Here is a 15,148-nt window from a genome sequence, read left to right on the forward strand (position 1 = left end):
CAAAGAGAAATGGCTGTGAAGAACTCCCTTACTGTGCTTGCTAGCTTTTGATTTATTGAACATTTGGAAAACTTCTGGTTTGGTAAATTATTGTAGAGACTCCAAATTTGTTTATTTTTTAATGTTCCAGATGCATTAGTCATCAGGAATATAGTCTGTTTTTTGAAAAAAAAAAAAAACTTTTTAAGGTCTATGTCCCTGGTACTTAGCACACCATTTAGTATGTTACAAAACTAAATGTTTAGTGAGGGATGTGGGCCATAATTAATTCCAATGTAAGCTGATGTTTGTAATAATGGATATATGTAAATGCAACCTCTGTTATCTAGAGAATTTTGATGGGAGCATGAGTGTAGAAAAGACTGAAGGAACTCACTAGAGAAATTTAAGCTAGATCTTAAATGATGCAGTACATTTTGCTATGTTGCATTTTACTGAAGTACATAGCAAGTAAGTAAGGGAGAGAGGTCATCCCAACAAACATGCTAACTTGGGATGGGCACCATGAAAATTTTCTGGTAAATCCATAATTAAATAGCTCACCTTTATTCCTGCTCAATTTTATGGTTCAGCCATCTGGGCATAGCTTATCTGGGTCCTGTGCTCAAGGTCTCACAGGCTGTAATCAAAGTGTCAGGGAGGCTGCATGTTCTCTTGGAGTTGGGGATCCTCCTCCAACATCAAATGATTGTTGGAAAAATTCAATTCCTTGTGGTCAGAGGGAGGAAGGTACTCAAACTCCAGAGGCTGTCAGTGGTTCACTGACATGTGACCTTGTCCATCCACATCATAGCAGCTTGACTTGCTGTTTTCAAGACTGGCAGGATAGTCTTTGATATCTCACTGCCTTTGTCATATAGCAGAGTCATTGCTACATTATATTGGTTAGAAGGAATTCACAACTGTTGTCTACACTGCAGAAGAGGGGTTTGCATAATAATTTGAACAGCTAGGGGTAGAAATCCGTGAGGTTCACCTTAAGGTGTATCTACCACAGTGAAGGTACTTATGATAGGGGAACAATAGCAGATGAAGCTTCTCCTTTAAATGGTGGCAGGAGTTGGATCTTAAAATATGTGGATGCCATGTGTGAAATAGATTTATTTAAATATACAGCATGCTTTAAGTTTATCCTTATATTCTTTTTGCAAATAGCTTTCTTAAGAGAATTCATGGCAGAAATAAGTTTGCAGATAGCATATGTTAATGTGCTTTAGATTACCAAGAGTATTTGAAATAATGAACTCTTTCTTTTAGAGAAAAAAAAAGAGTGTTGTGTCATTTTGAATTTTTGCTTAGGTAGTTAAAGTTGGTTCACTTTTAAATATTTTTTTAAAAAAAGATGTACTAACTTTGTCCAACCTTTCCTATCTTCAAGTTACACAACACCAATTTATCTGGAGAAGCATTTCCTAGTTGATATATTGAATCATTAGAGAATTATAAACATCTGACCCCCATGTTGACGTTTTTATTTCATTTCACTCTCCCAAAAAATAAGTACTGTAAAGGAAATGTGCATGCCACCCACTCGTTCTAGAGGTACCTTTGATTTGTACTTCAAACAGTCAGACTGAAAGGCATTGCGTGTGTGGGGCTCCTGTGTTCCAGAGAAGAATGCAATATAAGAATGGGTGTGTTGGCCAGTGCAGTGGCTCACTAGGCTAATCCTCCGCCTGCGGCGCCGGCACCCGAGGTTCTAGTGCCAGTCGGGGTGCTGGATTCTGTCCCGGTTGCTCCTCTTCCAGTCCAGCTCTCTGGTGTGGCCCTGGGGGTGCAGTGGAGGATGGCCCAAGTGCTTTGGCCCTATTCCTGCATGGGAGATCAGGAGGAAGCACCTGGCTCCTGGCTTCAGATCAGTGCAATGTAGCGGCCACTTGGGTGGTGAACCAACAGAAAAAGGAAGACCTTTCTCTCTTTCTCTCACTGTCTAACTCTGCCTGTCAAAAAAAAAAAAAAAAAAAAAAAAAAAGGTGTGCCAATTTCTGCAATTTGGTGAGTCTGTTTGTCCTGACTTATGAGAGACCTTCAATGACCCTCCAATGCTTAGTGCCTAGATCTTCTCTCCTGAGTTTTTAAAAAAGATTTATTTATTTATTTGTTTGTTTATTTGTTTGAGAGTTAGAGTTACAGAAAGAGAGGGAAAGACAGAGAGCAATATCTCCCTTCCTCTGGTTCACTTCCTACACAGCTGCAATGGCCAGGAATGGGCAGGCCAACCTGGGTCTCCCATGTGTGTGGCAGGAGCCCAAACACTTGCACCATCTTCTCTGCTTTTCCCAGGTCATTAGCAGGGAGCTGGATTATAAGTGGGGTAGCAGGGACTTGAACCATCCCATGAATATGGGATGCTGGGGTTGCAAGCAGTGGCTTTACCTGCTATGCCACAATGCTGCTCCTCTGATTTTTTTAAATAATGGGAAGTATCATACAAAGTTATATATACAAAAGTATATTTGAAAATTATATTTATTTTTAATTAACATATGAAATTTTACATATTTAATTGGTACCTTGTAAAATATTGATACCTGTATGTGGGGAGCAACCGAGACTAGACTAAATTACTGGAACTGCTAAGATTAATTCTATGCATCTGATCTCCCGTCATATGGCGCTGAGAGGGAATAAACAACTTCCACACAGCTGCCTCACCAATTCGACTAACAAGCTGCAGGAGCTGATCCTGCTCCTGATTGGAGGAGAGCAGCGTGCTCAGCGCGTGGGGAGAGAACGCCAGCAGAGTTGGGAATGGTGGAAGAGGACTATAAAGGAGGAGAAAGACAACATGCAGGAGGAACATCTGAGGAATCCCTGAGAGAGCCGGCCGGTGGTGTGCCGCTCCTCCGTGGAAGCGGGGGAAGCAGCGGGGGTGCCGCCCCTCTGCGGAGGTGGCGGGGGGGAGCGGGGGGGAGCGGCAGCAAACCCGGGAAGGGCCGGGCAAAAAGAACAGCGCAGGGTCCAGTGTCGTTCCTCTGCGAGTGGGGGAGCGACACCTGTATAGATAATATAATGTCAAATCACAGTAAACATTTATCTCCTCAAAGAGTTAATATTTCTTTGTAGTGAAAATATTTGAAATCCTTTATTCTCCTTTTTTTCAGAGAAACCTTTAGAACATTGTCATTATTTATAGTCCTACTTTGTAATAGAGCACCAAACTTCTTGCCCTGTCTACCTGTAACTTAGTGTCCATTAATCAACGTAACCTCATTGCTCCTGTCTGATGCTTACCTCCCAGCTTCTTGTAATCACCATTACAACCTTCTAAGGGATCAATTTTTTTAAATTTCACATAAAAGTGAGATCATGTGGTAATTCTTTTTCTGTGCTTGACTTATAATGATGTCCAATTTCATCCATACTGTAATGAATGGTAATAATTCATCCTTTTTTATGGCTAGTGTTCCATTGTGTACCACATTTTCATTACCCAATCTTAATGGATGGATACTTAGATTGTTTCCATATCTTAGATAAGATGAATAGTACTACAATAAACATAGAGGTAATTTAAAACTTTCCTTATAAATCCTTTTGTAGAAACTGTGATTTGTTTTAAATGGATTTTGTCAATTGCTTCACCAGGAGATTTAACTTAAAATACTTCTGTCTCTTTGTTGAAGTTATATGAACCGAATTAAATTATATTTTTTAGGTCAAAATAGTCAAGTATTGGTGATTTTATATGGTCCAACTAATAAATAAGTCTGTAAGTGCATACCTTAAAACTTCTATTATAAGAACAGTTCATAGTGGTGAGGGGTTTCATTACCCCTCGTGGAAACCAATGGTTGTTTCCTTTTTGTAATGCTAATTAACAATAATTATCAGTGTATTGGTAGATATCAACCTGATCCATCCATTATGAAGTTCCTCATCACCTAAAATTTTTTAAAAGAATAAAGAGAACAGATTTCAGATATTTCATAGGTATAATTCTAAGAAGATAACCATATTTCCTTCCCTCCCCCTGTTCCTCCTTCAATTCCTCCCTCTCCTTTTCTGTTTTTTTTTTAACTTTTCCAAAAACATACTTACAATCCACTCTATCATCACAGATTTAATGTATCACTAACCATACAATAGAACAAGTTAAAAGTAGAAAGATCACAGTTCCACAGGAGTATAAGCAAGGGCTGAAAAGAGCAATGAAATCAAGAGGTCAATTTCATTACTCTGCATTATTTTTTGTATTCTATATTAACTACCACATGTCAGAGAAAACATTGTTTGGGATTGACTTGTTTCACTAAGCATAATGGTTTCCACTTGGATCTATCTTGTTACAGAAGACAGTATTTCATTCCTTTTTATGGCTGAATAGTATTCCATAGTGTGTCTATATCACATTTTTTAGTCATCAGTTTATGGACATCTAAGTTGAGTAATATCTTAGCTATTGTTAATTGAACTGCAATAAACATGGGAGTACAAATAACTCTTTTATATGCTGATTTCAATTCATTTCGGTAAATTTCCAGCAGTGCATTGGCCAGGCCATACAATAGTTCTATTTTCAGATTCCTGAGGAATTTCCACACTGTTTTCCTTAATGGTGCACTTGTTTACATTCCCTCAATAGTACCTTTTCCCTTACATCTTTACCAGCATTTATTATTTTTTGATTTTTGCATTATAGTCATTCTAACTAGGGTGAAGTGAAACCTCACTGTGATTTTATTTGCATTTCCCTGATGGCTAGTGATCCTGATCATCTTTTCATGTGTCTGTTGGCCATTTGTTATTTCATTCTTTGAAAAATGCCTGTTCAAGTCCTTTGCCCATGTCTTAAATGGGCCATTTGTTTTGTTGTTGTTGAGTTTCTTGAGTTCCTTATATAGTTTGTATATTAATCTTTTATCAGATTATAGTTTGCTAATATTTTTTTCTATTCCATCAGTTACCTCTTTAGTTCTTTGTGTTTCTTTTTCTGTGCAGAAGCTTTTTAGCTTGATGTATACTCATCTGTCTGTTTTTGCTTTTATTGTTTGTGCTTCTGGGGTCTTATCCAAGAAGTCCTATCTATGCCAATGTCTTACAATGTTTCTCTTAGTTTTTCCTCTAGTAATTTTATGGTTTCAGGTCTTAGGTTTAGGTTCTTCATCTATTATGAATTGATTTTTGTAAAGAATATAAGATAGGAGTCTTTTTTTACACTTCAGCATGAGGAGATCCAACTTTCACAACACCATTTGTTGAAGAGACTATTCTTTCTCCAAGGAGAAATTTTAGCTCATTTGTCAAAGATTAGTTGGTTGTAAATATCTGGATTAATTTCTGAGGTGTCATTTCTGTTCCATTGGTCTGCATGTCTATTCTTGTGCCACTACTGGGCTGTTTTGATTATAACTGCCCTGTATTTTTTCTTAATATTTGGTATTGTGATGCCTCTAGCTTTGTTTTTATTAAGATTGCTTTAATTATTCAGATGTCTCTTGTGTTTCCTTATGAATTTTGAGGTCATTTTTTCTAGATCTAAGAAGAATGTCTTTGGTATTCTTATTGGGATCACATTATATCCGTAAATTGCACTGGGGAGTATGGACATTTTAAAAATATTAATTCTTTCAATCCATGTGCATGGAAGATTTTTCCATTTTTTGTGCCTTTTTCTAATTTTTCCTTAATGTTTTTCTAATTTTCATTGTAGAGATTTTTTATATCCTTGTTTATATTTATCCCAAAGTTTTTAAATTTTTTGCAACCATTTTGAAAGAGTCCAATCTTACAAGTTCTTACTCAGCCATGGCAATGTTTGTGTTTAGAAATGCTATTGATTTTTGTGTATGGATTATATAAACTGCAACTTTGCCAAACTCTTATGAGTTCTAATAATTTCTGGTGTAGTCATTTTGTTCCCCTATCAAGTCATCTGCAAACAGGAGTAATTTGACTTACTCTTTCCCATTTGTATCCCTTTGATTTCTTTTTCTTGTCTAATGGCTCTGGTAAAAACCTTCATATCTATATTGAATAACAATCATGAAATTGGTCATCATTGTCTGGTTCCAGATCTTAGGGGAAATGCTGAAAGCGTTAGTTGAAATTAGTGGAAATGCTTCCAGGTTTTCCTTATTTAATTTGATGTTTGCTGTGGGGTTCTCATATATTACCTTGACTGTATTCCTTCTATACCCAATTTGCTTAAGATTTTTATAATGAAAGTTGTATATTTTATCAAATGCTTTCTCTGCATCTACTGAGACAACCATATGGTTTTTATTCTTCAACTTGTTAATGTAATGTATCATGTTTATTTATTTGCATATGTTGAACTATTCCTGCATCCCAGGTATAAATCTCATGTGGTCTGGGTGGTGGATATTTTTTATTTATTTTTGAATTTTGTTGAGGATTTTTGCATCTATCTTCTTCAGGGATATTTGTCTATGGTTTTTTTTTCTTGTACCTTTTTCTGTTCTGGAATTAAGGTGATAGTGTCCTCATGGTAGTAATTTAGTAGAATTCCCTCTCTGTATATGGTTTTGACTAGCTTAAGAATTGGGATTAGTTCTACTTTAAAGGTTTTAGAAGTCAGCTGTGAAGCCATCCAGTCTTGGGCTTTTCTTTGTTAGGGAGTCTTTATTACTGATTCAATCTCCATCTTGATTATGGGTCCACTTTGTTTTGCAATGTCTTTGTGACTCAATTTACAAAAATTGTATGAGTCCCAAAATCTATCAGTTTCTTCAAGATTTTCCAATTTGCAGACAGATAACTGTTTGTAGTAATTTCTGATGACTATTTATGTGGTATTAACTATAACCTTCCTTTTTCATGTCTGATTTTTTTAATTTGGGTCTTCTCCCTCTTTCTTTTTGTCAGTTGGGTCAATGATGTGCTCATTTTATTTATTTTTTTCAAAAAAACAGTTCTTCATTTCACTGGTCAGATATGTCATTTTTTAAAAGATTTATTTATTTATTTGCAAGGCAGAGTTACAGAGACGCAGAGGAAGAGAGAGAGATCTTCTGTCCACTGGTTCACTCCCCAAATGGCTGAAATGGCTGGAGCTGAGGCAATCTGAGGTCAAGAGCCAGGAGTTTCCTCTGGGTCTCCCAGTGGGTGCAGGGGCCCAAGGACTTGGGCCATTTTCTACTGCTTACCGGGGTAACAGCAGAGAGATGGATTGGAAGAGCAACAGCCAGGACTTGAAACAGCGCCCACATAGGATGCTGGCACTGCAGGCAGTGGCTTTACCCTCTATGTCACAGCGTCGGCCCCTGTATCATTTTTAAATTTCAATTTTGTTTTTTTTCTGGTTTTAAAAAAATTATTTCTTTCCTCCTACTGATTTTCAGTTTTGTTCTTGTTTTGCTATATCCTTGAGAAGCTTTGTTAGATAATTTGTTTGATGTCTTTCCAGTTAGTTGATATAGGCACTAATTGCTATAAACTTTTCTCTTGACACTGCTTTTGCTGTATACCATAGTTTTGATATATTGTGTTGTCATTTTCGTTCATTTCAAGGAATTTTTAAATATATCTTTTGATTGGGAGACAGAGATATTAAAGAAAAATCAAACAAATATCAGAAATAAAGAATGTAATATGTCAAATAAAAAAATACAGTTGAAAGCCTTAACCACATCCTCACTGAGGCAGAAGAAAGAATTCTAAGCTAGAAGACAAATCTTTGGAAATATTTTAGTCAGCCAAAAAAAAAAAAAAAAAGAAGATAAAAATTAGAAAAAACTGAAAATGGCGTTCAAGATTTATGGGATATCATCAAATGACAAAATAAACATGTCTTAGGAGTTCTTGAAGGTATGGAAAGACAGAATGGAAGAATTATTCAGTAAAATAAAACAAGGTGAAAATTTCTATGATGTGTAGATAGATATGGATATCCAAGTACAGGAAGCACACAGCAATAATAGATGTGATCACAAAGGATCTTCACCACGACACATTATAGTCAAACATTCAGAAGTAAAACAGAAATAAAGGATCCTAAAACATGGAAGACAAATGCCAGATTAGCATCAGAAGAAACTGCAATTACACTAAGAACTGATTTCTCATCAGAAATGCTATGAGGTAGGAGAGAATGGAGAGAAATAGTCCAATTCTAAAAGACAAACACTGTTAACCCAGAATACTGTATCCAGAAAAGCCCTTATTTAGAAGTGAAGGTGACATAAAGACCATTCAAAACAAATGAAAAAATTAAATTTGTCACCATTGATCCAGCCCTACAAATGATATTTAAGAATATGCTACACACAGAAACAGAGAAAGAAAGTCATTATTATGAAAGACTGTGAAGGCAGAAAATCTACAAGTAGAAGTACAGGGGAAATCCAAATCAAGCAATAGTAATATTATTGAAAAATAGCAGGACCAAGCCACTACTTATCAATAAAAATCTTGACTGTAAATGGCCTAAATTCTCTAATTTGAAGGTACAGGCTGGCTGAATGGATTAAAAATTAAGATTTACCTATTTTCTGCCTAAAAGAAATACACTTCACCAGCAAAGATACACACAGACTGAAAAAGTATGGAAAAATATATTCTGTGCTAATGAAAAGCAGAAACAAGCAGGAGCAACCATCCTAATATCAGACAAAAATTGTTAAAAGAGACAAAAGAAGGGGCATTCTGTAAGGATTAAGGGATAAATTCAACAGGAAGATGTGACTATAGTAAATGTATATAAGCTCAATGCTAGAGCACCTGTTTATTGAAAACAAGTGCTAATGGAAATAAAGGGAGACATTGACTCCAATACAATCATAATGGGAGACTTCAACACCCCATTTTCATCATTGGATGGATCAACTAAACAAAAAAAAATTAACAAAGAAACAAGAGAGTTAAGCTACACACTATTGACTCAATAGTTCTAACTGATATCTACAGAACATTTCAGCCCATAGTTGCAGAATTCTTTTCCTCAGTGCATGGAACTTTCTCTAGGATAGACCACATGCTAAACCATAAAGCAAATTTTCAACTAATTAAAAAATTTTTTTGACCACAATGGAATGAAGCTAGAAATTAACAATTTAAGAAACTCTAGAAAATATGCAAACATATGTTAACTGAACAACAGTCTCTCAAATGAACAGTGGATCATAGAAGAAATAATTTCTTTTTCTTTTCAGTTTATGTTTATATATTTTGTCAATTTAAATACAGGGTTATTGGAATTTTTCTTCTCTATATTGAGCGACTTTCCTCTTCAGTGATATAACTTTTTTCATTTAGTTGATTTTTTCTAGTTTTTATCCGGTTTGATTACAATTTTCAAAAAAAAATATTTATTTTATTTATTTGAAAGACAGAGTTACAGAGAGAGGTAGAGACAGGGAGAGAAAAAGGTTTCTATCTGTTGGTTCACTTCCCAAATGGCTGAGACAGCCAGAGCTGAGTCAACCTGAAACCAGGAGCCAGGAGCTTCTTCTGGGTCTCCCACATGGGTGCAAGGGCCCAAGCACTTAGGCCATCTTCTACTGCTTTCTCAGGCCATAGCAGAGAGCTGGATTGGAAAAGATGCATCAAGCCGGCGCCGTGGCTCAATAGGCTAATCCTCCACCTTGCGGCGCCGGCACACCGGGTTCTAGTCCCGGTTGGGGCGCCGGATTCTGTCCCGGTTGCCCCTCTTCCAGGCCAGCTCTCTGCTATGGCCAGGGAGTGCAGTGGAGGATGGCCCAGGTGCTTGGGCCCTGCACCCCATGGGAGACCAGGAAAAGCACCTGGCTCCTGGCTCCTGCCAGGATCAGCGCGGTGCGCCGGCTGCAGCGGCGGCCATTGGAGGGTGAACCAACGGCAAAAGGAAGACCTTTCTCTCTGTCTCTCTCTCTCACTGTCCACTCTGCCTGTCAAAAAAAAAAAAAAAAAAAAAAAAAAGGAAAAGATGCATCAGGGATTTGAACTAGCACCCATATGTTTTGCTGGTGCTACAAGACGAGGCTTTACTCCACTGTGCCACAGCACTGGCCTCATGATTATGATTTTTTATATAACATTTAAAAATATTTATTATACTTATTAATCTCTTCCTTTCTTGCTCCTTATTTAACTTTGCCTCTTCTAGAATATTAAGGTTTTTTTTAAAGATTTATCTATTTATTTGAAAGTTAAAGTTACACAGAGAGAGGAGAGGCAGAGGAAAGGACAGAGAGAAGTCTTCCATCCGATGGTTCACTCCCCAACTGGCAGCAATGGCCAGAGCTGTGCTGATCCAAAGCCAGGAGCCAGGAGCTTCCTCTGGGTCTCCCATGTGTGTGCAGGGGTCCAAAGACTTGGGCCATCTTCTACTGCTTTCCTAGGCCATAGCAGAGAGCTGGATTGGAAGTGGAGCAGGTGGGACTAGAACCGGTGCCCATATGGGATGCTGGCGCTTCAGGCCAGGGCGTTAACCCACTGTGCCACAGCGCCGACTCCGAATATTAAGGTTTTATCTATGCCTTCTACTCTCCATAGCTTTTAAATTTTATATTTAAATATATTGTCTATTGATATTTTTCCTGGTGTATGGTGTGATAAATGAACTAGTTTTATCTTTTTTAAAGATATGGATATTAAGTTTCTCCAACATAATGTATTAAATATTTTTCATTCTGCCACTGATTTGCAATACTGCAAATTACATCTACATGTAACTTGTCTTATTTCCAGATGTTCAGTTCTCTTTTATTGATTTGTCAGTCAATGAATTTAATTGTACCATCTTGTTATAGCTTTAGAACAGGGTTCTGTTAGAAGGTGTGTGTTTTACTATATGGTAAGGTTAATCACTCTTTATCCTATCTCACTGCTTCTTTTTTCAGATAATCTGAGTATGTTGGTTATTATTATTATTTCATAATAAACTTGGTGATTAACTTGTCTAGTTTCAGAAAAAACATATTTGCTTTTTAATCAGGGATTGTATAACATTTATAATTTAACTTAGATTGTAAAATTGACTTTTTTTTCCATTGAATCTTCCTACTCAAGAACATGGGGAACGTCTTTCTATTTGCACAAATTTAGTTTGGGGCCCTTCAGAAATACTTCATATTGTTTTGCTCAGTAGACTTTGGACACTTATTAGTAAGTTGAATACCTGGATTATTTATTTATGCAATTAATAAAAGATCTTCCTTTTCCTGGTTTCTTCTCACTGAGTTTTGTTTGTATATATGTGACAGAGCCTGAATCGCAGCATGGCATTCTAGGCCATACATTTCTCTCTCTCTTTCATCTTTTTTTATTATGTTTTTCTTGTGCAAGCTGTCTGTTCATCCAGCAAAATAGTCTATAACTACCCCCAGGGAACCATATGTTTTCCTAATACATCACCATTGCTTATGTCCCCTCTGCCTGTTTTTCCCCCTTTCCTTCTCTTGTATCTTTAACTCTGCAAAATCTCCTATGCTTTGATGCCTTCTATTCAGCTTATATCTTCTAGAGCATTAGGACTTTTTCATTCACATGCTGCATAGCGTGAGTTGGTTTTCATTACCTGTTTTGGGTGTGCTTTTTTGTTATCCAAGGGGAACCTCTGAGATACACAATGATAAAAGCTGTGCCTCACATTTTTCTTTCTTCTTGGTACCCAGTGGTTTTTGTGTACTGTGTGTTCAGTAAATCCATCCTATCTTCATTGAATATTTATGGCATTTCTGGTTACTATCACTTTTCTTGGGGGAGCTTGAGCCATTCCTGTCCTGGTAATCTAATATGTGTCATTGAATTTAGGAGCTAAGTCTAAAGAGAACTTTTATTCCACCTCCATTGTAAGAGTAAGGATCCTGTCCCACAAAAGTCCAGATCTTGAGGGGTTTGAGTTTGGGGCATTTCCCTTTGAACACCATGGCTCCTTTATGCTAAAAGGGTGGAGACAGAGGTTGTCCTTGTTAGTCCTCAGAGTCCTTTTGCCCATCCTGGGAACAAGTTTGAGATAGGAGAGTTTGAAGTCACTACAATTTCAGGGGTCCTCAACTAGTTGTTAAACCTTCTTCCCAGTTCAAACACACACTGTCTATTTCCCTGATCATGGTTTATTTAGAAGCAAGGGTAATAAAACTGCTTGCTTTATCAATAAACCACAAAATTTGCAAGTGATAATAACTTTCAGACTATTTTGAGATCCTTGATCAATAACTGGAATTATGGTAGTTCCACTTGATCAATGCATCCATTTTGAAGCCAAGCAAAGACTTTGAAAGGCCAGAGAAATGTGGAGTATATAATTCCATATAGTAGTTACGTTTTCAAAAGACCAGAGAAAAGAACTATGATTCCTCCCACCTATGCCCTGTGCTATTGTTTTCACATGCATTGCCTATTACAGCCTTTTTCCTTTTGCAGGGGCGGTGAGCATTGTGGCTTCAAAACTAGAAACATTGGCTTAAATTACTACCAAGTTGTCAGTCATAACTGGGACTTAGACAACTGTCAGTTGTGGGGAGGAGCAGTCCATAGGGTACAATGAGAATCCCTTCATGAGCTTGTAAGTGCACAGAACTTGCAGATGCTACTACTGCAGGTAGCCAAAGGCTGGAACGTCAAGGAAATGCCTGCAGTGGGACAGAAAGAAGTCTGCAGAGTTGGTATCAGAGAACACTTAGTTAAGGAAATAATAACATACAGTGGATTTGGTTTTAAAACCAAAGATCCTTGTGATGGTGGAGCCACAAAATCTTTCCTGTTTGCTTCCAGTCCTATGAAAACCTGCAGAGTATTCACAAGTACTGACATCTGGCAGGTAAAAACAGAAGTACTGCAAGGGCTCAAGAGAACTCCCTGTACTGTCACTGTGCTCACTCAGACTCAAATTCTATCCAGGTTCTTCAAAGGGTTTTCTGCCTGGCATATCATCAGTGCAAGTAAATGTTACTTATCATTATGGGAAGGAGGAAAATGCTGCTACATCATTCACCATAAATAGCAACACTGTGCATATCTATTTCCAAGTGAATGGGGAAGAATATCTCCAACTCTATTTTCTTTTCTTTTTTAAAAATTATTTATTCATTTGAAAGGCAGAGTTACAGAGAGAGAAGGAGAGAGAGAGAGAGAGAGAGAGAGAGAGAGAGAGAATCTCCCATCTGATAGTTCCCTCCTCAAATGACTACAATAGCCAGGGCTGGGCCAGGCCAAAACCAGGAGTCTGGAACTCCATCTGGGTCTCCCATGTCAGGGTCCAGGCACTTGGGTCATCTTCCGCTGCTTTCCTAGGTGAATTAGCAGGGAGCTAGATCAGAAGTGGAGCAGCTGGGGCTCAAACAGTGCTCATATGGGATGTCAGTACTATAGACAGTGGCTTAACTCACTGTGCAATGATGCTGGCCAGGCCCTCCCACCCCCGATCCCACTCTATTTTATTTCTTTTTAAAAATATTTATTTGAAAGGCAGAGTTACACACAGAGAGAGTGAGAGACAGAGAGAGAAGCAAGAGATCTTCCATCCACTGGTTCACTCCCCGGATGGCTGCAATAGCTGATGCTGAGCCTGTCAGAAACCAGGAACTAGGAATTTCTTCTGGGTCTCTCACATGGGTGCTGAGGCCTAAGTTCATTGGTCATTCTCGGCTATTCTTCTAGGCACATTAGCCAGGAAAGGATTGGAAGCAGAGCAGCCAGGATTTTAACTGGTACCTATATGGGATGTCAACATCACAGCCAGAGGCTTAACCTGCTACTTCCCAGTGTGCCATCTCCCCTACTTTATTTTCTTCCCTGGAAAATATATCTAGGGAATTTGGATCTAACTATTGTCCCCAAAATAGACTTATCTAGAATTCTTTCTTTAATCACAGCCTCTAAAAATATAGTCATTACACATCCCATGGTATGACATTCATTCCCTGGCTGTTCTACAGCATCCACTGGGGAAGTTTGTCTCTGTCTTGTCTGGTGATTGGAACAAGTCCAGAGGAGGCTGCTCTGTCTTCTACACACTGTGGCCATACATGCACATTTTCACAGTTGGCTTGATGCCCTGGCATTCCCTTGCTTCCTCCTCTCCCACCAGCTGGTTCAGTTGCTATTTAGGCCACTGGACTTCAGGAGCTTAGACCTCCTTATTCCCACAAGGCTGTAAGACTTCTCAGAATTGCTGCATTTTTTTTCATGTGAGATTGAACACCAATTCCAAAAGAATTATTCAGTTCTCCATAGAGAAATGAGCAAGGGAGTATGGGTGCTAAAGTGCGTCATGATGTTTTAGTTTTTTGCACCATGCATTCTTATATCTTGTTGCAGCTGAATTCTTTCAGGGCATCTCTGGAGGCACCTTTGCCAGTAGATTAACCACAGAAAGAAAGAAAAGCAGGTTTTGGTTGTCAAAAGCCTTAGTTGGTATCTACTGCTGTGGTAAGCATTCAAAATACATTATCTCATTTAAAACACAAGCCAATGCTGAACCTCCGAGAGATGAGGAAGCTCTCTCAGCATCACATGGGTATCAGTTACCAGGATTCACACCTAGGCTTGTATGTTCTGTATTTTTCATAAATATACTATATGTTACTATTGGTGTCAGTAATAATATCACTAGGAACGCTCAGGCTGTGAAGTTGGTCACATTGCTGCCTGGTGTTAGTGAATAAGTAAAGCATTCCATGTTTAAAAAGCAAGTGAACACACAAAAGGACAAGGACTCAGATTATTAAGATATCTGTAGATTCTGCTTTGGTCATAACAAATTTTACTTTCATTATATTATTTAGCTACAATTGGTAGCAGGTTTAAACATTTTCCCTTGCTGGGGATATAATATCTGGAGGGCAAGCTTTGTGATGGAGCTGAACTCAATACCATTAAGCAGTCATTACCATTAGCTCCTGCTTCTGCAGCATCATATTTAATAAGGCTTCACAGCAATTGTCATCATGATATGAAATGGGTTTTGGTTTTTAGTTTAATTCCAAAAGGAAATTATGGATTTTTTAAAATCTGCCAAATAGTGTTTAATAACCTTGTTTTCATCTCCAGTGAGCAGATGATGCTGATTTTAAAGAGACAATGCAGCTACAAAGAAAACCCAATTCCAGGAGAGGAATCTCAGGTTGGAGAGAAACAGAGCTATAGTTTCACATAGTGGAGGCTTAGGCTACCCTGTAGTTTCAACAGAATGCCAAACAGGATATTCCATGCATGAGTATCTATTATTGCTATGGGCCCCTTCAATAGCTATCAGCTTTTCCAA

Source organism: Oryctolagus cuniculus, chromosome 2 (genome assembly GCF_051225735.1).
Source record: "Oryctolagus cuniculus isolate XC-2025 breed Fujian yellow rabbit chromosome 2, ASM5122573v1, whole genome shotgun sequence".
Lineage (NCBI taxonomy): Eukaryota > Metazoa > Chordata > Mammalia > Lagomorpha > Leporidae > Oryctolagus > Oryctolagus cuniculus.